The sequence below is a fragment of the Phyllobates terribilis genome, unplaced genomic scaffold (assembly GCF_046119375.1).
Source record: "Phyllobates terribilis strain yellow unplaced genomic scaffold, ASM4611937v1 Scaffold_65__1_contigs__length_7625178, whole genome shotgun sequence".
Taxonomy (NCBI): domain Eukaryota; kingdom Metazoa; phylum Chordata; class Amphibia; order Anura; family Dendrobatidae; genus Phyllobates; species Phyllobates terribilis.
Genome location: NW_027362825.1, coordinates 741,678 through 765,141, shown reverse-complemented (window position 1 = coordinate 765,141; position 23,464 = coordinate 741,678). Strand labels below are relative to the sequence as shown.

At 37.1% G+C, this 23,464-nt stretch overlaps 10 non-coding genes across 10 annotated transcripts; all 10 read right to left on the bottom strand.

Moving 5' to 3' along the window:
- Positions 1–6,105: 6,105 nt before the first annotated feature.
- TRNAF-GAA (transfer RNA phenylalanine (anticodon GAA)) lies at positions 6,106–6,178 on the bottom strand. The gene has a single exon. It is a non-coding gene; the product is annotated as a tRNA-Phe (tRNA).
- Positions 6,179–8,336: 2,158 nt separating this feature from the next.
- Positions 8,337–8,409, bottom strand: TRNAF-GAA (transfer RNA phenylalanine (anticodon GAA)). The gene has a single exon. It is a non-coding gene; the product is annotated as a tRNA-Phe (tRNA).
- Positions 8,410–12,007: 3,598 nt separating this feature from the next.
- Positions 12,008–12,080, bottom strand: TRNAF-GAA (transfer RNA phenylalanine (anticodon GAA)). Its single transcript has one exon. It is a non-coding gene; the product is annotated as a tRNA-Phe (tRNA).
- A 928-nt stretch (positions 12,081–13,008) lies between these two features.
- Positions 13,009–13,091, bottom strand: TRNAL-CAG (transfer RNA leucine (anticodon CAG)). The gene has a single exon. It is a non-coding gene; the product is annotated as a tRNA-Leu (tRNA).
- A 1,184-nt stretch (positions 13,092–14,275) lies between these two features.
- On the bottom strand, positions 14,276–14,348 carry TRNAF-GAA (transfer RNA phenylalanine (anticodon GAA)). Its single transcript has one exon. It is a non-coding gene; the product is annotated as a tRNA-Phe (tRNA).
- A 910-nt stretch (positions 14,349–15,258) lies between these two features.
- On the bottom strand, positions 15,259–15,341 carry TRNAL-CAG (transfer RNA leucine (anticodon CAG)). The gene has a single exon. It is a non-coding gene; the product is annotated as a tRNA-Leu (tRNA).
- Positions 15,342–16,526: 1,185 nt separating this feature from the next.
- On the bottom strand, positions 16,527–16,599 carry TRNAF-GAA (transfer RNA phenylalanine (anticodon GAA)). The gene has a single exon. It is a non-coding gene; the product is annotated as a tRNA-Phe (tRNA).
- Positions 16,600–17,533: 934 nt separating this feature from the next.
- On the bottom strand, positions 17,534–17,616 carry TRNAL-CAG (transfer RNA leucine (anticodon CAG)). The gene has a single exon. It is a non-coding gene; the product is annotated as a tRNA-Leu (tRNA).
- A 2,184-nt stretch (positions 17,617–19,800) lies between these two features.
- Positions 19,801–19,883, bottom strand: TRNAL-CAG (transfer RNA leucine (anticodon CAG)). Its single transcript has one exon. It is a non-coding gene; the product is annotated as a tRNA-Leu (tRNA).
- A 1,186-nt stretch (positions 19,884–21,069) lies between these two features.
- TRNAF-GAA (transfer RNA phenylalanine (anticodon GAA)) lies at positions 21,070–21,142 on the bottom strand. Its single transcript has one exon. It is a non-coding gene; the product is annotated as a tRNA-Phe (tRNA).
- Positions 21,143–23,464: the final 2,322 nt, after the last annotated feature.

Genomic DNA, 23,464 nt, shown 5'->3' with positions numbered 1-23,464 from the left:
TGCCCAGGCTATGCAAGGCTTAGCACCCATGCGACCTGAAGAGCCACCACGACTTGTGGTGAGAGGCAGAGTTGTGTTTGAGGATGCAGTTGTTGACGTGCTTCCAGTACTACGTCTCTGTCCAGGAAGGCGCAGCCTGACCTCGTCGTCACTAGCATCTTCCTCCACCTCCTCTGCTGACCTCATCTCTTGGCTGACTGTGGGTTGACAGTAAGTGGGATCTCCGACCTCATCATCATCACCCTGTGCGTTATCACACCCGTCGTCCTCAGAGCCAACCTGTTCCTGCCCTGACAAAAAACTAAAGTTGTCGCTCCAATCAGGTATTTGAGTCTTATCATCGTCTTCCTCATTGTCTCCACCAACAGGAGTTACAGTTTGGGAATGAGGGTCTACATTATGGTCAAAACCTTCTGCGTCTGGTCCTGGATCCGACTCATAAAGATTCTGGGCATCAGTGCAGATCATTTCCTCGTCTGGATTCACAGAAGCGCTGGAGTCGACCTCTGATTCCCAGGCTATAGTATGAGTAAACAGCTCTGCAGACTCAACCATCTGTTCTACCTCATACTCAGACGGGCAGCTGGAGATTTGGGAGCTGTGAGGAAGCAAGTGCGATTTGGGTGACACCTTTGAGGACTGGAGTATTTGTGATGTTGAAGTTGATGTGGAGGAGAGCCCACTTAAAGGAGCACTTGATATCCGTTGAAGCACCTGCTGTGTTTGTGCCTCATCTGGAATTTGTAGCGATTGGCGTGGCCGTAAGAAAGGGATCTTATCACATTGTCCGCTAAAAGAAGTAGACATTTTAGTTTGGCTGGAAGATGGTCTTTCTTCTGCAGATGTTACTGTTGCTTTAACACCTACCCCACGGACACAAACTTTTTTCCCCTTCCCAACACGCCTATTCCCCTTTCCACCAGCAGCAGGCCTTTTTCCACTCATTTTGGTGGTTAACTAATTCACAACTCTGGAGTTGTTTGCACAAAAAAACAATGGATGGTAACCGAGCAGAGCTGAGTGGCCAAACTGTGGTATTAGGCCAAAACTATTGGCTGGGTTAGATGCAGAAAAAAATTATTTTGAATTTGCAACCTGATGGAGGTCAGTATAGATGGACTAATACAACAAGTCCCACACACAGCTAGAAGCCCAAATATTTTTTCAGAGGTACTGTAGATGCAGATAAAAATTAGTTTTAATTTGCAACCTGATGGAGGTCAGTATAGATGGACTAATAGAGAAAGTCCGACACACTACTAGAAGGCCAAATATTTTTTCAGAGCTAGATGCAGAAAAAAATATATTCAGTTTGCAACCGGATGGAGGTCAGTATAGATGGACTAATGCAACAAGTCCCACACACAGCTAGAATCCCAAATATTTTTTCAGAGGTACTGTAGATGCAGATAAAAATTAGTTTTAATTTGCAACCTGATGGAGGTCAGTATAGATGGACTAATAGAGAAAGTCCGACACACTACTTGAAGGCCAAATATTTTTTCAGAGCTAGATGCAGAAAAAAATTATATTCAGTTTGCAACCTGATGGAGGTCAGTATAGATGGATTAATAGAACAAGACCCACACACAGCTAGAAGCCCAATATTTTTTCCGAGGTAGATGCAGAAAAAAATATATTCAGTTTGCAACCTGATGGAGGTCAGTATAGATGGATTAATAGAACAAGACCCACACACAGCTAGAAGCCCAATATTTTTTCAGAGGTAGATGCAGAAAAAAATATATTCAGTTTGCAACCGGATGGAGGTCAGTATAGATGGACTAATACAACAAGTCCCACACACAGCTAGAAGCCCAAATATTTTTTCAGAGGTACTGTAGATGCAGATAAAATTAGTTTTAATTTGCAACCTGATGGAGGTCAGAATAGATGGACTAATAGAGAAAGTCCGACACACTACTAGAAGGCCAAATATTTTTTCAGAGCTAGATGCAGAAAAAAATTATATTCAGTTTGCAACCTGATGGAGGTCAGTATAGATGGATTAATAGAACAAGACCCACACACAGCTAGAAGCCCAATATTTTTTCAGAGGTAGATGCAGAAAAAAATATATTCAGTTTGCAACCGGATGGAGGTCAGTGTAGATGGACTAATACAACAAGTCCCACACACAGCTAGAAGCCCAAATATTTTTTCAGAGGTACTGTAGATGCAGATAAAAATTAGTTTTAATTTGCAACCTGATGGAGGTCAGTATAGATGGACTAATAGAGAAAGTCCGACACACTACTAGAAGGCCAAATATTTTTTCAGAGCTAGATGCAGAAAAAAATTATATTCAGTTTGCAACCTGATGGAGGTCAGTATAGATGGATTAATAGAACAAGACCCACACACAGCTAGAAGCCCAATATTTTTTCAGAGGTAGATGCAGAAAAAAATATATTCAGTTTGCAACCGGATGGAGGTCAGTATAGATGGACTAATACAACAAGTCCCACACACAGCTAGAAGCCCAATATTTTTTCAGAGGTAGATGCAGAAAAAAATATATTCAGTTTGCAACCTGATGGAGGTCAGTATAGATGGATTAATAGAACAAGACCCACACACAGCTAGAAGCCCATATATTTTTTCAGAGGTACTGTAAATGCAGATAAAAATTAGTTTTAATTTGCAACCTGATGGAGGTCAGTATAGATGGACTAATAGAGAAAGTCCGACACACTACTAGAAGGCCAAATATTTTTTCAGAGCTAGATGCAAAAAAAAATTATATTCAGTTTGCAACCTGATGGAGGTCAGTATAGATGGATTAATACAACAAGTCCCACACACAGAAGCCCAATATTTTTTCAGAGGTAGATGCAGAAAAAATTATATTCAGTTTGCAACCTGATGGAGGTCAGTATAGATGGATTAATAGAACAAGACCCACACACAGCTAGAAGCCCAATATTTTTTCCGAGGTAGATGCAGAAAAAAATATATTCAGTTTGCAACCTGATGGAGGTCAGTATAGATGGATTAATAGAACAAGACCCACACACAGCTAGAAGCCCAATATTTTTTCAGAGGTAGATGCAGAAAAAAATATATTCAGTTTGCAACCGGATGGAGGTCAGTATAGATGGACTAATACAACAAGTCCCACACACAGCTAGAAGCCCAAATATTTTTTCAGAGGTACTGTAGATGCAGATAAAATTAGTTTTAATTTGCAACCTGATGGAGGTCAGAATAGATGGACTAATAGAGAAAGTCCGACACACTACTAGAAGGCCAAATATTTTTTCAGAGCTAGATGCAGAAAAAAATTATATTCAGTTTGCAACCTGATGGAGGTCAGTATAGATAGATTAATACAACAAGTCCCACACACAGCTAGAAGCCCAATATTTTTTCAGAGGTAGATGCAGAAAAAATTATATTCAGTTTGCAACCTGATGTAGGTCAGTATAGATGGATTAATAGAACAAGACCCACACACAGCTAGAAGCCCAATATTTTTTCCGAGGTAGATGCAGAAAAAAATATATTCAGTTTGCAACCTGATGGAGGTCAGTATAGATGGATTAATAGAACAAGACCCACACACAGCTAGAAGCCCAATATTTTTTCAGAGGTAGATGCAAAAAAAAATATATTCAGTTTGCAACCTGATGGAGGTCAGTATAGATGGACTAATAGACTGATGCTATGCCCAAAAGATTTTACTTCACTAGGTGCAGTAAAAAAAATGGTATTCTATACACAGGTGGTATATCTTGCAACACAGATAGGCTACTCCACTGACTAACACACTCTGCAATAGGCCAAAAAGGATTAGCTTTGCTAGATTCAGCCAAATGCTGTGAAAAAAACTTGCACAGCACTGGCACAAACCTGCCTGGCAAAAACTGATAGGAACTGATGTAACCTAGTCCTGAAAAGGACTCCAATTACAATTAGTCTTTACTCCCACAACCTATCTATTTAAGAGCACAGACCTCCCTGATAAAAGTCGTAGGAAATGCTGTAACCTAGTCCTTAAAAGGACTGCAATCACAACTATTCCCTACTCCCAAGCTATCTGTATATTTGTGTGAAAATTGGCTTGAAATTAACAAGGTATAGCGCACACAGCAACAGCGGTGCCGTCTAACACGCAGATGCAGCAGTGAGAAAATGGTGGCGACGGGGAAAATGGCTTGGTCTTATAGGGCAAGGACATGTGACATACACTGCCAATCACACATGCCCTTGCTTGTGTGAAAAAAAGCACTTCGCTCCGTGTGTGCGCTGCTGATAGGCTGACAGATTGCACCTCCCCACTGTAAATGCGGGAAAGAGAAAAAAAAATGGAGATCTTCATTGTTCCTGCAGAGATCCATCCCCTGCCCCTCCCCCCACCCCGCTGTACACTCAAACTGTGTATTAACATTAATTTTCATCATTACTGAGAAAAAATCCAGTTATGATTTTGGTGCACGAACAGTTATCGAACATAACCTCGAACAGCCGAATTTTTCTCAAATTGTTCGTGTTCGCCGAACGGCTCGAACACCGCCCAAAACAGCTCGAATTTGAGATTGGCGAACAGTTCGAGTAGAACAACGCTCATCTCTAGTGTTCAGTTCTCAAGTTTCTATCATTTTATTTCCTGTAGATAGTTATAATGATTGTTCCCAGAAGTCTTTTGTGAAAGCACAAATTCAGAACATTTAAGATTTGCCTCAAGGACCCCAAGGAATACTGCCAAAGTGGCAACGTTGAGAATTGGTTTTGCTAAGCCCCATCACTTTTAGTTATCGATTTGAGATTGCCACCAATAGAGCGGACCCCCAACTAATCAGTAACAGGAGTGAAGCTGTAAAATTTCTTGAAAGAAAATTCTAATGTCAGAAGAGGGATTCGAACCCACGCCTCCAGAAGAGACTGCGACCTGAACGCAGCGACTTAGACTGTTCCTGACTTCTTCTGGCTTTTGTAGTTTAACTCTTTCTAAGCTAAGCAGTAGAAAGATGAGCATTACTTGTGATGAAAGGAAATATGCCATGATTTCTTTTATTTTAATATTGATTTGTAACCTATTAGTTACAGCCAATTTTGAGCTTCATGACCAAGCACCGTTTTTTAAATCTGACATGTATCAATTTATGTGGCAATAACACTGGAATGCTTAACATATCCCCGTGATTCTGATAGTGTAATTTTGTAACACATTGTACTTTATATTAATGGTAAATTTAGGTCAATATATATTTAGTTTTTCTTGTGAAAATATCTAAAGTTGCACAATTTCATTGAAATGCGGTGATGCCCCATTTGTCTTCAGAAACTACTGTTTGGTCACACAGCAGGGCTTTGAAAGTAAGAGTGCTATTTGGGTTTTGGGAATGCAGATTTTGCAAGAATATTTTGAGGGTGACATTTGCGGAGTTCCAAAAGTACCAAAACAGCAGAAACCCCTCCAAAGTGATCCCATTTTATAAATTACTCCTCACAATGAATTCATCAACACCAGCAATTACTATTATTGTCCAACATATGTTTTCACTCTGCAACATCCAGAATTGCAAAGAAGCCAGTTTAGTGCCCAGCTTGTGCTTATGGAGACAAGCACCCCATACATTTTAAGTGGGCTCTCCTCGCTAGAGAAATGCCAAATCTGTGGATTCTTTGTCTTACCATTAACGTAGAAACCCCTATTTTTAGAATGAAAGATGACGGTCCTGAGTTGGGGCTTGTGTTTTTTGCCTTCCTGGCTTTTTCCCCAAACAGCTTTGTTCCTGGCATATTATTTAAGCATATTTGTCTCAGTAATGCCACAGCGATTCATAGTCAAACATAAATGGCTGAAATCATTCAGCTAGTGTCTGATACATGCTGCCCGTATTAGCTATCAGGTTTCCTTTAAATTCTCATACAGCTAAGTCAAACTAAAATAAAACAAAGTGATGACATGCAGAATGAAGGAAAAATTACAAAAAATATTATTTTCCTCAAAAGTTAAAAGTGTTCAGTTCTCAAGTTTCTATCATTTTATTTCTTGTAGATAGTTATAATGATTAGGATTTTTACATTCTCTGTAAACAGTCAGTCCATATGCTTTGTTTATTTTCTGCTTAAAATTTAATGGGTGAAGAAAAAAACTTTTGCCGAAAACCGGGATAGAACCAGGGACCTTTAGATCTTCAATCTAACGCTCTCCCAACTGAGCTATTTCAGCAGGACACATTTAGATTCAGGAATGTAATGTATTTATTTTTACTTTGACTTGTTTTTGCAAGATTATCAATATTTGAAAGTCCCGCTGTTTTTTGTACATATTTAACAACTTACATTAATTCTTTGTGAATGAATAGAAAAAACAGCAATTCTGCATTTTTTTTACATTTTCAAATTTACTCAATTCGCCAGGGTAATTCTGACTGTGTCTCTGTAGGACAGGTGATGATTGAGCATAAAACACAGTTTGTAAGCATTATGTTGCATGAAGCTTTATTTTTTTCTTAGGTGCAAACAATTGGAGTGAAGATAGGAGATGCAAATTTAGAGAAAATATTCTACTGATTGTTAATGTTGAAAGTGAAAACATTTGTCCCAAAATGTGGTGAAACTTTGATGTCAGTATCACATGTGCATTTCAGACTTGTTAAACTATGTTCATCTGCTCTTTTAGCTTTTGTTTATTAAGTATATATATAGTCTATTGATGCCTTGAGGTAAAAAAATCTGAAATTAGACTTACTGGTAATTCAGTTTCTAGGAATCTTCCACGACAGCACCTTAGGAGGTTCACTCTCTGCCCTAATAGGGACAGAGAACACATAGAGATGAAATAGTCCCTCTCATTTTCCTATCAACAGTATTTTTCCGATGCCAAAGCAACAACTAACATATGCACAAAGAAACTATTTGATGTTCCCAAAAGTCTTTTGTGAAAGCACAAATGCAGAACTTTTAAGATTTGCCTCAAGGACCCCATGGAATACTGCCAAAGTGCCAACGTTGAGAATTGGTTTTGCTAAGCCCCATCACTTTTAGTTATCGATTTGAGATTGCCACCAATAGAGCGGACAGGAGTGAAGCTGTAAAATTTCTTGAAAGAAAATTCTAATGTCAGAAGAGGGATTCAAACCCACGCCTCCAGAAGAGACTGCGACCTGAAAGCAGCGCCTTAGACCGCTCGGCCATCCTGACTACTTCTGGCTTTTGTAATTTAACTCTTTCTAAGCTAAGCAGTAGAAAGATGAGCACTACTTGTGATGAAATGAAATATGCCATGATTTCTTTTATTTTAATATTGATTTGTAACCTATTAGTTACAGCCAATTTTGAGCTTCATGACCAAGCACCGTTTTTTAAATCTGACATGTATCAATTTATGTGGCAATAACACTGGAATGCTTAACATATCCCCGTGATTCTGATAGTGTTATTTTGTAACACATTGTACTTTATATTAATGGTAAATTTAGGTCAATATATATTTAGTTTTTCTTGTGAAAATATCTAAAGTTGCACAATTTCATTGAAATGCGGTGATGCCCCATATGTTTTCAGAAACTACTGTTTGGTCACACAGCAGGGCTTTGAAAGTAAGAGCGCTATTTGGGTTTTGGGAATGCAGATTTTGCAAGAATATTTTGAGGGTGACATTTGCGGAGTTCCAAAAGTACCAAAACAGCAGAAACCCCTCCAAAGTGATCCCATTTTATAAATTACTCCTCACAATGAATTCATCAACACCAGCAATTACTATTATTGTCCAACATATGTTTTCACTCTGCAACATCCAGAATTGCAAATAAGCCAGCTTAGTGCCCAGCTTGCGCTTATGGAGACAAGCAACCCATACAGTTTAAGTGGGCTCTCCTCGCTAGAGAAATGCCAAATCTGTGGATTCTTTGTCTTACCATTAACGTAGAAACCCCTATTTTTAGAATGAAAGATGACGGTCCTGAGTTGGGGCTTGTGTTTTTTGCCTTCCTGGCTTTTTCCCCAAACAGCTTTGTTCCTGGCATATTATTTAAGCATATTTGTCTCAGTAATGCCACAGCGATTCATAGTCAAACATAAATGGCTGAAATCATTCAGCTAGTGTCTGATACATGCTGCCCGTATTAGCTATCAGGTTTCCTTTAAATCCTCATACAGCTAAGTCAAACTAAAATAAAACAAAATGATGATGTCCAGAATGAAGGAAAAATTACAAAAAATATTATTTTCCTCAAAAGTTAAAAGTGTTCAGTTCTCAAGTTTCTATCATTTTATTTCCTGTAGATAGTTATAATGATTACGATTTTTACATTCTCTGAAAACAGTCAGTCCATATGCTTTGTTTATTTTCTGCTTAAAATTTAATGGGTGAAGAAAAAAACTTTTGCCAAAACACGGGACTGAACCAGGGACCTTTAGATGTTCAGTCTAACGCTCTCCCAACTGAGCTATTTTGGCAGGACACGTTTAGATTCAGGAATGTTCAACACACTGTAGATGTCACAACTGGATGTATTTATTTTTACTTTGACTTGTTTTTGCAAGATTATCTATATTTGAAAGTCCCGCTATTTTGCGTACATATTTAAGAACTTACATTAATACTTTGTGAATGAATAGAAAAAACAGCAATTCTGCATTTTTTTTACATTTTCAAATTTACTCAATTCGCCAGGGTAATTCTGACTGTGTCTCTGTAGGACAGGTGATGATTGAGCATAAAACACAATTTGTAAGCATAATGTTGCATCAAGCTTTATTTTTTTCTTAGGTGCAAACAATTGGAGTGAAGAAAGGAGATGCAAATTTAGAGAAAATATTCTACTGATTGTTAATGTTGAAAGTGAAAACATTTGTCCCAAAATGTGGTGAAACTTTGATGTCAGTATCACATGCGCATTTCAGACTTGTTAAACTATGTTCATCTGCTCTTTTAGCTTTTGTTTATTAAGTATATATATAGTCTATTGATGCCTTGAGGTAAAAAAATCTGAAATTAGACTTACTGGTAATTCGGTTTCTAGGAATCTTCCACGACAGCACCTTAGGAGGTTCACTCTCTGCCCTAATAGGGACAGAGAACACATAGAGATGAAATAGTCCCTCCCATTTTCCTATCAACAGTATTTTTCCGATGCCAAAGCAACAACTAACATATGCACAAAGAAACTATTTGATGTTCCCAGAAGTCTTTTGTGAAAGCACAAATTCCGAACATTTAAGATTTGCCTCAAGGACCCCAAGGAATACTGCCAAAGTGCCAACGTTGAGAATTGGTTTTGCTAAGCCCCATCACTTTTAGTTATCGATTTGAGATTGCCACCAATAGAGCGGACCCCCAACTAATCAGTAACAGGAGTGAAGCTGTAAAATTTCTTGAAAGAAAATTCTAATGTCAGAAGAGGGATTCGAACCCAAGCCTCCAGAAGAGACTGCGACCTGAACGCAGCGCCTTAGACCGCTCAGCCATCCTGACTACTTCTGGCTTTTGTAATTTAACTCTTTCTAAACTAAGCAGTAGAAAGATGAGCACTACTTGTGATGAAAGGAAATATGCCATGATTTCTTTTATTTTAATATTGATTTGTAACCTATTAGTTACAGCCAATTTTGAGCTTCATGACCAAGCACCGTTTTTTAAATCTGACATGTATCAATTTATGTGGCAATAACACTGGAATGTTTAACATATCCCCGTGATTCTGATAGTGTTATTTTGTAACACATTGTACTTTATATTAATGGTAAATTTAGGTCAATATATATTTAGTTTTTCTTGTGAAAATATCTAAAGTTGCACAATTTCATTGAAATGCGGTGATGCCCCATATGTCTTCAGAAACTACTGTTTGGTCACACAGCAGGGCTTTGAAAGTAAGAGCGCTATTTGGGTTTTGGGAATGCAGATTTTGCAAGAATATTTTGAGGGTGACATTTGCGGAGTTCCAAAAGTACCAAAACAGCAGAAACCCCTCCAAAGTGATCCCATTTTATAAATTACTCCTCACAATGAATTCATCAACACCAGCAATTACTATTATTGTCCAACATATGTTTTCACTCTGCAACATCCAGAATTGCAAATAAGCCAGTTTAGTGCCCAGCTTGCGCTTATGGAGACAAGCACCCCATACATTTTAAGTGGGCTCTCCTCGCTAGAGAAATGCCAAATCTGTGGATTCTTTGTCTTACCATTAACGTAGAAACCCCTATTTTTAGAATGAAAGATGACGGTCCTGAGTTGGGGCTTGTGTTTTTTGCCTTCCTGGCTTTTTCCCCAAATAGCTTTGTTCCTGGCATATTATTTAAGCATATTTGTCTCAGTAATGCCACAGCGATTCATAGTCAAACATAAATGGCTGAAATCATTCAGCTAGTGTCTGATACATGCTGCCCGTATTAGCTATCAGGTTTCCTTTAAATCCTCATACAGCTAAGTCAAACTAAAATAAAACAAAGTGATGACGTCCAGAATGAAGGAAAAATTACAAAAAATATTATTTTCCTCAAAAGTTAAAAGTGTTCAGTTCTCAAGTTTCTATCATTTTATTTCCTGTAGATAGTTATAATGATTGTTCCCAGAAGTCTTTTGTGAAAGCACAAATTCAGAACATTTAAGATTTGCCTCAAGGACCCCAAGGAATACTGCCAAAGTGCCAGCGTTGAGAATTGGTTTTGCTAAGCCCCATCACTTTTAGTTATCGATTTGAGATTGCCACCAATAGAGCGGACCCCCAACTAATCAGTAACAGGAGTGAAGCTGTAAAATTTCTTGAAAGAAAATTCTAATGTCAGAAGAGGGATTCGAACCCACGCCTCCAGAAGAAACTGCGACCTGAACGCTGCACCTTAGACCGCTCGGCCATCCTGACTACTTCTGGCTTTTGTAATTTAACTCTTTCTAAGCTAAGCAGTAGAAAGATGAGCACTACTTGTGATGAAAGGAAATATGCCATGATTTCTTTTATTTTAATATTGATTTGTAACCTATTAGTTACAGCCAATTTTGAGCTTCATGACCAAGCACCGTTTTTTAAATCTGACATGTATCAATTTATGTGGCAATAACACTGGAATGCTTAACATATCCCCGTGATTCTGATAGTGTTATTTTGTAACACATTGTACTTTATATTAATGGTAAATTTAGGTCAATATATATTTAGTTTTTCTTGTGAAAATATCTAAAGTTGCACAATTTCATTGAAATGCGGTGATGCCCCATATGTCTTCAGAAACTACTGTTTGGTCACACAGCAGGGCTTTGAAAGTAAGAGCGCTATTTGGGTTTTGGGAATGCAGATTTTGCAAGAATATTTTGAGGGTGACATTTGCGGAGTTCCAAAAGTACCAAAACAGCAGAAACCTCTCCAAAGTGATCCCATTTTATAAATTACTCCTCACAATGAATTCATCAACACCAGCAATTACTATTATTGTCCAACATATGTTTTCACTCTGCAACATCCAGAATTGCAAATAAGCCAGTTTAGTGCCCAGCTTGCGCTTATGGAGACAAGCACCCCATACATTTTAAGTGGGCTCTCCTCGCTAGAGAAATGCCAAATCTGTGGATTCTTTGTCTTACCATTAACGTAGAAACCCCTATTTTTAGAATGAAAGATGACGGTCCTGAGTTGGGGCTTGTGTTTTTTGCCTTCCTGGCTTTTTCCCCAAACAGCTTTGTTCCTGGCATATTATTTAAGCATATTTGTCTCAGTAATGCCACAGCGATTCATAGTCAATCATAAATGGCTGAAATCATTCAGCTAGTGTCTGATACATGCTGCCCGTATTAGCTCTCAGGTTTCCTTTAAATCCTCATACAGCTAAGTCAAACTAAAATAAAACAAAGTGATGACGTCCAGAATGAAGGAAAAATTACAAAAAATATTATTTTCCTCAAAAGTTAAAAGTGTTCAGTTCTCAAGTTTCTATCATTTTATTTCCTGTAGATAGTTATAATGATTAGGATTTTTACATTCTCTGTAAACAGTCAGTCCATATGCTTTGTTTATTTTCTGCTTAAAATTTAATGGGTGAAGAAAAAAACTTTTGCCAAAACCCAGGATTGAACCAGGGACTTTTAGATCTTCAGTCTAACGCTCTCCCAACTGAGCTATTTCGGCAGAACACGTTTAGATTCAGGAATGTTCAACACACTGTAGATGTCACAACTGGATGTATTTATTTTTACTTTGACTTGTTTTTGCAAGATCATCTATATTTGAAAGTCCCGCTATTTTGCGTACATATTTAAGAACTTACATTAATACTTTGTGAATGAATAGAAAAAACAGCAATTCTGCATTTTTTTTACATTTTCAAATTTACTCAATTCGCCAGGGTAATTCTGACTGTGTCTCTGTAGGACAGGTGATGATTGAGCATAAAACACAATTTGTAAGCATAATGTTGCATCAAGCTTTATTTTTTTCTTAGGTGCAAACAATTGGAGTGAAGAAAGGAGATGCAAATTTAGAGAAAATATTCTACTGATTGTTAATGTTGAAAGTGAAAACATTTGTCCCAAAATGTGGTGAAACTTTGATGTCAGTATCACATGCGCATTTCAGACTTGTTAAACTATGTTCATCTGCTCTTTTAGCTTTTGTTTATTAAGTATATATATAGTCTATTGATGCCTTGAGGTAAAAAAATCTGAAATTAGACTTACTGGTAATTCGGTTTCTAGGAATCTTCCACGACAGCACCTTAGGAGGTTCACTCTCTGCCCTAATAGGGACAGAGAACACATAGAGATGAAATAGTCCCTCCCATTTTCCTATCAACAGTATTTTTCCGATGCCAAAGCAACAACTAACATATGCACAAAGAAACTATTTGATGTTCCCAGAAGTCTTTTGTGAAAGCACAAATTCCGAACATTTAAGATTTGCCTCAAGGACCCCAAGGAATACTGCCAAAGTGCCAACATTGAGAATTGGTTTTGCTAAGCCCCATCACTTTTAGTTATCGATTTGAGATTGCCACCAATTGCCCCAACTAATCAGTAACAGGAGTGAAGCTGTAAAATTTCTTGAAAGAAAATTCTAATGTCAGAAGAGGGATTCGAACCCACGCCTCCAGAAGAGACTGCGACCTGAACGCAGCACCTTAGACCGCTCGGCCATCCTGACTACTTCTGGCTTTTGTAACTTAACTCTTTCTAAGCTAAGAAGTAGAAAGATGAGCACTACTTGTGATGAAAGGAAATATGCCATGATTTCTTTTATTTTAATATTGATTTGTAACCTATTAGTTACAGCCAATTTTGAGCTTCATGACCAAGCACCGTTTTTTAAATCTGACATGTATCAATTTATGTGGCAATAACACTGGAATGCTTAACATATCCCCGTGATTCTGATAGTGTTATTTTGTAACACATTGTACTTTATATTAATGGTAAATTTAGGTCAATATATATTTAGTTTTTCTTGTGAAAATATCTAAAGTTGCACAATTTCATTGAAATGCGGTGATGCCCCATATGTCTTCAGAAACTACTGTTTGGTCACACAGCAGGGCTTTGAAAGTAAGAGCGCTATTTGGGTTTTGGGAATGCAGATTTTGCAAGAATATTTTGAGGGTGACATTTGCGGAGTTCCAAAAGTACCAAAACAGCAGAAACCCCTCCAAAGTGATCCCATTTTATAAATTACTCCTCACAATGAATTCATCAACACCAGCAATTACTATTATTGTCCAACATATGTTTTCACTCTGCAACATCCAGAATTGCAAATAAGCCAGTTTAGTGCCCAGCTTGCGCTTATGGAGACAAGCACCCCATACATTTTAAGTGGGCTCTCCTCGCTAGAGAAATGCCAAATCTGTGGATTCTTTGTCTTACCATTAACGTAGAAACCCCTATTTTTAGAATGAAAGATGACGGTCCTGAGTTGGGGCTTGTGTTTTTTGCCTTCCTGGCTTTTTCCCCAAACAGCTTTGTTCCTGGCATATTATTTAAGCATATTTGTCTCAGTAATGCCACAGCGATTCATAGTCAAACATAAATGGCTGAAATCATTCAGCTAGTGTCTGATACATGCTTCCCGTATTAGCTATCAGGTTTCCTTTAAATCCTCATACAGCTAAGTCAAACTAAAATAAAACAAAGTGATGACGTCCAGAATGAAGGAAAAATTACAAAAAATATTATTTTCCTCAAAAGTTAAAAGTGTTCAGTTCTCAAGTTTCTATCATTTTATTTCCTGTAGATAGTTATAATGATTAGGATTTTTACATTCTCTGTAAACAGTCAGTCCATATGCTTTGTTTATTTTCTGCTTAAAATTTAATGGGTGAAGAAAAAGACTTTTGCCGAAACCCGGGATTGAACCAGGGACCTTTAGATCTTCAGTCTAACGCTCTCCCAACTCAGCTATTTCAGCAGGACACATTTAGATTCAGGAATGTAATGTATTTATTTTTACTTTGACTTGTTTTTGCAAGATTATCAATATTTGAAAGTCCCGCTATTTTGCGTACATATTTAACAACTTACATTAATTCTTTGTGAATGAATAGAAAAAACAGCAATTCTGCATTTTTTTTACATTTTCAAATTTACTCAATTCGCCAGGGTAATTCTGAATGTGTCTCTGTAGGACAGGTGATGATTGAGCATAAAACACAATTTGTAAGCATAATGTTGCATCAAGCTTTATTTTTTTCTTAGGTGCAAACAATTGGAGTGAAGATAGGAGATGCAAATTTAGAGAAAATATTCTACTGATTGTTAATGTTGAAAGTGAAAACATTTGTCCCAAAATGTGGTGAAACTTTGATGTCAGTATCACATGCGCATTTCAGACTTGTTAAACTATGTTCATCTGCTCTTTTAGCTTTTGTTTATTAAGTATATATATAGTCTATTGATGCCTTGAGGTAAAAAAATCTGAAATTAGACTTACTGGTAATTCGGTTTCTAGGAATCTTCCACGACAGCACATTAGGAGGTTCACTCTCTGCCCTAATAGGGACAGAGAACACATAGAGATGAAATAGTCCCTCCCATTTTCCTATCAACAGTATTTTTCCGATGCCAAAGCAACAACTAACATATGCACAAAAGAAACTATTTGATGTTCCCAGAAGTCTTTTGTGAAAGCACAAATTCAGAACATTTAAGATTTGCCTCAAGGACCCCATGGAATACTGCCAAAGTGCCAACGTTGAGAATTGGTTTTGCTAAGCCCCATCACTTTTAGTTATCGATTTGTGATTGCCACCAATAGAGCGGACCCCCAACTAATCAGTAACAGGAGTGAAGCTGTAAAATTTCTTGAAAGAAAATTCTAATGTCAGAAGAGGGATTCGAACCCACGCCTCCAGAAGAGACTGCGACCTGAACGCAGCGCCTTAGACCGCTCGGCCATCCTGACTACTTCTGGCTTTTGTAATTTAACTCTTTCTAAGCTAAGCAGTAGAAAGATGAGCACTACTTGTGATGAAAGGAAATATGCCATGATTTCTTTTATTTTAATATTGATTTGTAACCTATTAGTTACAGCCAATTTTGAGCTTCATGACCAAGCACCGTTTTTTAAATCTGACATGTATCAATTTATGTGGCAATAACACTGGAATGCTTAACATATCCCCGTCATTCTGATAGTGATATTTTGTAACACATTGTACTTTATATTAATGGTAAATTTAGGTCAATATATATTTAGTTTTTCTTGTGAAAATATCTAAAGTTGCACAATTTCATTGAAATGCGGTGATGCCCCATATGTCTTCAGAAACTACTGTTTGGTCACACAGCAGGGCTTTGAAAGTAAGAGCGCTATTTGGGTTTTGGGAATGCAGATTTTGCAAGAATATTTTGAGGGTGACATTTGCGGAGTTCCAAAAGTACCAAAACAGCAGAAACCCCTCCAAAGTGATCCCATTTTATAAATTACTCCTCACAATGAATTCATCAACACCAGCAATTACTATTATTGTCCAACATATGTTTTCACTCTGCAACATCCAGAATTGCAAATAAGCCAGTTTAGTGCCCAACTTGCGCTTATGGAGACAAGCACCCCATACATTTTAAGTGGGCTCTCCTCGCTAGAGAAATGCCAAATCTGTGGATTCTTTGTCTTACCATTAACGTAGAAACCCCTATTTTTAGAATGAAAGATGACAATCCAGAGTTGGGGCTTGTGTTTTTTTGCCTTCCTGGCTTTTTCCCCAAACAACTTTGCTCCTGGCATATTATTTAAGCATATTTGTCTCAGTAATGCCACAGCGATTCATAGTCAAACATAAATGGCTGAAATCATTCAGCTAGTGTCTGATACATGCTGCCCGTATTAGCTATCAGGTTTCCTTTAAATCCTCATACAGCTAAGTCAAACTAAAATAAAACAAAGTGATGACGTCCAGAATGAAGGAAAAATTACAAAAAATATTATTTTCCTCAAAAGTTAAAAGTGTTCAGTTCTCAAGTTTCTATCGTTTTATTTCCTGTAGATAGTTATAATGATTAGGATTTTTACATTCTCTGTAAACAGTCAGTCCATATGCTTTGTTTATTTTCTGCTTAAAATTTAATGGGTGAAGAAAAAAACTTTTGCCGAAACCCAGGATTAAACCAGGGACCTTTACATCTTCAGTCTAACGCTCTCCCAACTGAGCTATTTCAGCAGGACACGTTTACTTTCAGGAATGTTCAACACACTGTAAATGTCACAACTGGATGTATGTATTTTTACTTTGACTTGTTTTTGCAAGATTATCTATATTTGAAAGTCCCGCTATTTTGCGTACATATTTAAGAACTTACATTAATTCTTTGTGAATGAATAGAAAAAACAGCAATTCTGCATTTTTTTTACATTTTCAAATTTACTCAATTCGCCAGGGTAATTCTGACTGTGTCTCTGTAGGACAGGTGATGATTGAGCATAAAACACAATTTGTAAGCATAATGTTGCATCAAGATTTATTTTTTTCTTAGGTGCAAACAATTGGAGTGAAGAAAGGAGATGCAAATTTAGAGAAAATATTCTACTGATTGTTAATGTTGAAAGTGAAAACATTTGTCCCAAAATGTGGTGAAACTTTGATGTCAGTATCACATGCGCATTTTCAGACTTGTTAAACTATGTTCATCTGCTCTTTTAGCTTTTGTTTATTAAGTATATTTATAGTCTATTGATGCCTGAAGTAAAAAATCTGAAATTAGACTTACTGGTAATTTGGTTTCTAGGAATCTTCCACGACAGCACCTTAGGAGGTTCACACTCTGCCCTAATAGGGACAGAGAACACATAGAGATGAAATAGTCCCTCCCATTTTCCTATCCACAGTATTTTTCTGATGCCAAAGCAACAACTAACATATGCACAAAGAAACTATTTGATGTTCCCAGAAGTCTTTTGCGAAAGCACAAATTCAGGACATTTAAGATTTGCCTCAAGGACCCCATGGAATACTGCCAAAGTGACAACGTTGAGAATTGGTTTTGCTAAGCCCCATCACTTTTAGTTTTCGATTTGAGATTGCCACCAATAGAGCGGACCCCCAACTAATCAGTAACAGGAGTGAAGCTGTAAAATTTCTTGAAAGAAAATTCTAATGTCAGAAGAGGGATTCGAACCCACCCCTCCAGAAGAGACTGCGACCTGAACGCAGCGCCTTAGACCGCTCGGCCATCCTGACTACTTCTGGCTTTTGTAATTTAACTCTTTCTAAGCTAAGCAGTAGAAAGATGAGCACTACTTGTGATGAAAGGAAATATGCCATGATTTCTTTTATTTTAATATTGATTTGTAACCTATTAGTTACAGCCAATTTTGAGCTTCATGACCAAGCACCATTTTTTAAATCTGACATGTATCAATTTATGTGGCAATAACAGTGGAATGCTTAACATATCCCCGTGATTCTGATAGTGTTATTTTGTAACACCTTGTACTTTATATTAATGGTAAATTTAGGTCAATATATATTTAGTTTTTCTTGTGAAAATATATAAAGTTGCACAATTTCTTTGAAATGCGGTGATGCCCCATATGTCTTCAGAAACTACTGTTTGGTCACACAGCAGGGCTTTGAAAGTAAGAGCGCTATTTGGGTTTTGGGAATGCAGATTTTGCAAGAATATTTTGAGGGTGACATTTGCGGAGTTCCAAAAGTACCAAAACAGCAGAAACCCCTCCAAAGTGATCCCATTTTATAAATTACTCCTCACAATGAATTCATCAACACCAGCAATTACTATTATTGTCCAACATATGTTTTCACTCTGCAACATCCAGAATTGCAAATAAGCCAGTTTAGTGCCCAGCTTGCGCTTATGGAGACAAGCACCCCATACATTTTAAGTGGGCTCTCCTCGCTAGAGAAATGCCAAATCTGTGGATTCTTTGTCTTACCATTAACGTAGAAACCCCTATTTTTAGAATGAAAGATGACGGTCCTGAGTTGGGGCTTGTGTTTTTTGCCTTCCTGGCTTTTTCCCCAAACAGCTTTGTTCCTGGCATATTATTTAAGCATATTTGTCTCAGTAATGCCACAGCGATTCATAGTCAAACATAAATGGCTGAAATCATTCAGCTAGTGTCTGATACATGCTGCCCGTATTAGCTATCAGGTTTCCTTTAAATCCTCATACAGCTAAGTCAAACTAAAATAAAACAAAGTGATGACGTCCAGAATGAAGGAAAAATTACAAAAAATATTATTTTCCTCAAAAGTTAAAAGTGTTCAGTTCTCAAGTTTCTATCATTTTATTTCCTGTAGATAGTTATAATGATTAGGATTTTTACATTCTCTGTAAACAGTCAGTCCATATGCTTTGTTTATTTTCTGCTTAAAATTTAATGGGTGAAGAAAAAAACTTATGCTGAAACCCAGGATTGAACCAGGGTTTCAGTCTAACACTCTCCCAACTCAGCTATTTCGGCAGGACACTTTTAGTTTCAGGAATGTTCAACACACTGTAGATGTCACAACTGGATGTATTTATTTTTACTTTGACCTGTTTTTGCAAGATTATCTATATTTGAAAGTCCCGCTATTTTGCGTACATATTTAAGAACTTACATTAATTCTTTGCGAATGAATAGAAAAAAACAGCAATTCTGCATTTTTTTTACATTTTCAAATTTACTCAATTCGCCAGGGTAATTCTGACTGTGTCTCTGTAGGACAGGTGATGATTGAGCATAAAACACAATTTGTAAGCATAATGTTGCATCAAGCTTTATTTTTTTCTTAGGTGAAAACAATTGGAGTGAAGATAGGAGATGCAAATTTAGAGAAAATATTCTACTGATTGTTAATGTTGAAAGTGAAAACATTTGTCCCAAAATGTGGTGAAACTTTGATGTCAGTATCACATGCGCATTTCAGACTTGTTAAACTATGTTCATCTGCTCTTTTAGCTTTTGTTTATTAAGTATATATATAGTCTATTGATGCCTTGAGGTAAAAAAATCTGAAATTAGACTTACTGGTAATTCGGTTTCTAGGAATCTTCCACGACAGCACATTAGGAGGTTCACTCTCTGCCCTAATAGGGACAGAGAACACATAGAGATGAAATAGTCCCTCCCATTTTCCTATCAACAGTATTTTTCCGATGCCAAAGCAACAACTAACATATGCACAAAAGAAACTATTTGATGTTCCCAGAAGTCTTTTGTGAAAGCACAAATTCAGAACATTTAAGATTTGCCTCAAGGACCCCATGGAATACTGCCAAAGTGCCAACGTTGAGAATTGGTTTTGCTAAGCCCCATCACTTTTAGTTATCGATTTGTGATTGCCACCAATAGAGCGGACCCCCAACTAATCAGTAACAGGAGTGAAGCTGTAAAATTTCTTGAAAGAAAATTCTAATGTCAGAAGAGGGATTCGAACCCACGCCTCCAGAAGAGACTGCGACCTGAACGCAGCGCCTTAGACCGCTCGGCCATCCTGACTACTTCTGGCTTTTGTAATTTAACTCTTTCTAAGCTAAGCAGTAGAAAGATGAGCACTACTTGTGATGAAAGGAAATATGCCATGATTTCTTTTATTTTAATATTGATTTGTAACCTATTAGTTACAGCCAATTTTGAGCTTCATGACCAAGCACCGTTTTTTAAATCTGACATGTATCAATTTATGTGGCAATAACACTGGAATGCTTAACATATCCCCGTCATTCTGATAGTGATATTTTGTAACACATTGTACTTTATATTAATGGTAAATTTAGGTCAATATATATTTAGTTTTTCTTGTGAAAATATCTAAAGTTGCACAATTTCATTGAAATGCGGTGATGCCCCATATGTCTTCAGAAACTACTGTTTGGTCACACAGCAGGGCTTTGAAAGTAAGAGCGCTATTTGGGTTTTGGGAATGCAGATTTTGCAAGAATATTTTGAGGGTGATATTTGCGGAGTTCCAAAAGTACCAAAACAGCAGAAACCCCTCCAAAGTGATCCCATTTTATAAATTACTCCTCACAATGAATTCATCAACACCAGCAATTACTATTATTGTCCAACATATGTTTTCACTCTGCAACATCCAGAATTGCAAATAAGCCAGTTTAGTGCCCAACTTGCGCTTATGGAGACAAGCACCCCATACATTTTAAGTGGGCTCTCCTCGCTAGAGAAATGCCAAATCTGTGGATTCTTTGTCTTACCATTAACGTAGAAACCCCTATTTTTAGAATGAAAGATGACAATCCAGAGTTGGGGCTTGTGTTTTTTTGCCTTCCTGGCTTTTTCCCCAAACAGCTTTGCTCCTGGCATATTATTTAAGCATATTTGTCTCAGTAATGCCACAGCGATTCATAGTCAAACATAAATGGCTGAAATCATTCAGCTAGTGTCTGATACATGCTGCCCGTATTAGCTATCAGGTTTCCTTTAAATCCTCATACAGCTAAGTCAAACTAAAATAAAACAAAGTGATGACGTCCAGAATGAAGGAAAAATTACAAAAAAATATTATTTTCCTCAAAAGTTAAAAGTGTTCAGTTCTCAAGTTTCTATCGTTTTATTTCCTGTAGATAGTTATAATGATTAGGATTTTTACATTCTCTGTAAACAGTCAGTCCATATGCTTTGTTTATTTTCTGCTTAAAATTTAATGGGTGAAGAAAAAAACTTTTGCCGAAACCCAGGATTAAACCAGGGACCTTTACATCTTCAGTCTAACGCTCTCCCAACTGAGCTATTTCAGCAGGACACGTTTACTTTCAGGAATGTTCAACACACTGTAAATGTCACAACTGGATGTATGTATTTTTACTTTGACTTGTTTTTGCAAGATTATCTATATTTGAAAGTCCCGCTATTTTGCGTACATATTTAAGAACTTACATTAATTCTTTGTGAATGAATAGAAAAAACAGCAATTCTGCATTTTTTTTACATTTTCAAATTTACTCAATTCGCCAGGGTAATTCTGACTGTGTCTCTGTAGGACAGGTGATGATTGAGCATAAAACACAATTTGTAAGCATAATGTTGCATCAAGCTTTATTTTTTTCTTAGGTGCAAACAATTGGAGTGAAGAAAGGAGATGCAAATTTAGAGAAAATATTCTACTGATTGTTAATGTTGAAAGTGAAAACATTTGTCCCAAAATGTGGTGAAACTTTGATGTCAGTATCACATGCGCATTTTCAGACTTGTTAAACTATGTTCATCTGCTCTTTTAGCTTTTGTTTATTAAGTATATTTATAGTCTATTGATGCCTGAAGTAAAAAATCTGAAATTAGACTTACTGGTAATTTGGTTTCTAGGAATCTTCCACGACAGCACCTTAGGAGGTTCACACTCTGCCCTAATAGGGACAGAGAACACATAGAGATGAAATAGTCCCTCCCATTTTCCTATCCACAGTATTTTTCTGATGCCAAAGCAACAAATAAAATATGCACAAAGAAACTATTTGATGTTCCCAGAAGTCTTTTGCGAAAGCACAAATTCAGGACATTTAAGATTTGCCTCAAGGACCCCATGGAATACTGCCAAAGTGACAACGTTGAGAATTGGTTTTGCTAAGCCCCATCACTTTTAGTTTTCGATTTGAGATTGCCACCAATAGAGCGGACCCCCAACTAATCAGTAACAGGAGTGAAGCTGTAAAATTTCTTGAAAGAAAATTCTAATGTCAGAAGAGGGATTCAAACCCACCCCTCCAGAAGAGACTGCGACCTGAACGCAGCGCCTTAGACCGCTCGGCCATCATGACTACTTCTGGCTTTTGTAATTTAACTCTTTCTAAGCTAAGCAGTAGAAAGATGAGCACTACTTGTGATGAAAGGAAATATGCCATGATTTCTTTTATTTTAATATTGATTTGTAACCTATTAGTTACAGCCAATTTTGAGCTTCATGACCAAGCACCATTTTTTAAATCTGACATGTATCAATTTATGTGGCAATAACAGTGGAATGCTTAACATATCCCCGTGATTCTGATAGTGTTATTTTGTAACACCTTGTACTTTATATTAATGGTAAATTTAGGTCAATATATATTTAGTTTTTCTTGTGAAAATATATAAAGTTGCACAATTTCTTTGAAATGCGGTGATGCCCCATATGTCTTCAGAAACTACTGTTTGGTCACACAGCAGGGCTTTGAAAGTAAGAGCGCTATTTGGGTTTTGGGAATGCAGATTTTGCAAGAATATTTTGAGGGTGACATTTGCGGAGTTCCAAAAGTACCAAAACAGCAGAAACCCCTCCAAAGTGATCCCATTTTATAAATTACTCCTCACAATGAATTCATCAACACCAGCAATTACTATTATTGTCCAACATATGTTTTCACTCTGCAACATCCAGAATTGCAAATAAGCCAGTTTAGTGCCCAGCTTGCGCTTATGGAGACAAGCACCCCATACATTTTAAGTGGGCTCTCCTCGCTAGAGAAATGCCAAATCTGTGGATTCTTTGTCTTACCATTAACGTAGAAACCCCTATTTTTAGAATGAAAGATGACGGTCCTGAGTTGGGGCTTGTGTTTTTTGCCTTCCTGGCTTTTTCCCCAAACAGCTTTGTTCCTGGCATATTATTTAAGCATATTTGTCTCAGTAATGCCACAGCGATTCATAGTCAAACATAAATGGCTGAAATCATTCAGCTAGTGTCTGATACATGCTGCCCGTATTAGCTATCAGGTTTCCTTTAAATCCGCATACAGCTAAGTCAAACTAAAATAAAACAAAGTGATGACGTCCAGAATGAAGGAAAAATTACAAAAAATATTATTTTCCTCAAAAGTTAAAAGTGTTCAGTTCTCAAGTTTCTATCATTTTATTTCCTGTAGATAGTTATAATGATTAGGATTTTTACATTCTCTGTAAACAGTCAGTCCATATGCTTTGTTTATTTTCTGCTTAAAATTTAATGGGTGAAGAAAAAAACTTATGCTGAAACCCAGGATTGAACCAGGGTTTCAGTCTAACACTCTCCCAACTCAGCTATTTCGGCAGGACACTTTTAGTTTCAGGAATGTTCAACACACTGTAGATGTCACAACTGGATGTAT